Consider the following 978-nt stretch of genomic DNA (forward strand, 5'->3'; position numbering starts at 1 on the left):
AGACTTTAAGAACACACGAACTCAAAGCACAGCACCACAGGACTCAACTTTATCACACAGCTTCACGGAACCCTCAAGAACACAAGAGCAAGAACATAAGGACACAAGAGCTAGAGAAAGAAAGAAATGGAATGAGGTTTCTCAATACCAAAGCCAACCTGTCTCTGATACCATATGATTTTAGAGAATATAGTAGGTATTGAGAGATTAAAGGTAGATTAGAGAAGGTTAATGGGAGATTTGTAGAGAGATTAGGTAGTGATCATGTTTAAGATTATTTAAGAATCATCATGAACAAGAGAGAGAGTCTAGAGAGATAATCCCATACTTCTTAATTATTAATCTGATCAGAGTTTACAATATATATGAAGAGGCAACACTAGGATGAAGGTTTCATAAAGTGGCACTATTACAAGAGATAAGGTTTGCTTTAATTCAAATCATCCAATGAGCTTCTTCCTTGTGCATAAAGCTCCTTTTGCTTTATTCAGCTCTTCTCCAACCTGTCACACGTGCCTCCTCTTCCCTTGCAACGGACTGATGCCTAAGCTAAGGGAATAGGGCTTCTCTTCTTCTTCCAAAGTTACCCGGGTAACTAGTATAACTAGTATACTAGTATTACTAGGCTAACTTTGGTTTACCCTTTGTAAGTTACTCGGGTAACTAGTATTACTACTACCTCTTCATCATACTCAACTCCTTATGTCTTTCTCTTCCTATATATTGATCTCATCTCAACATCGGGGTGTGGTAAAAGTTAGTTTTATGCCCCAGTCCTTGCAGAACTCCTTGAAGTTGTGGCTTGTGAACTGGGGTCCATTGTCGGTGACGATCTCGTGGGGGACCCCGAAGCGAGTGATTACGTAGGTCCACAGGAACTTGCAGATCTGAAGATCTGTTATGTGGCTGAGAGCTTCTGCTTTGACCCACTTGGAGAAGTAGTCAGTGACTATCAGAAGGAAGACCTTCTGCCCGAGC

The sequence above is a fragment of the Brassica oleracea genome, chromosome C5 (genome assembly GCF_000695525.1).
Source record: "Brassica oleracea var. oleracea cultivar TO1000 chromosome C5, BOL, whole genome shotgun sequence".
In the NCBI taxonomy this organism is placed as follows: domain Eukaryota; kingdom Viridiplantae; phylum Streptophyta; class Magnoliopsida; order Brassicales; family Brassicaceae; genus Brassica; species Brassica oleracea.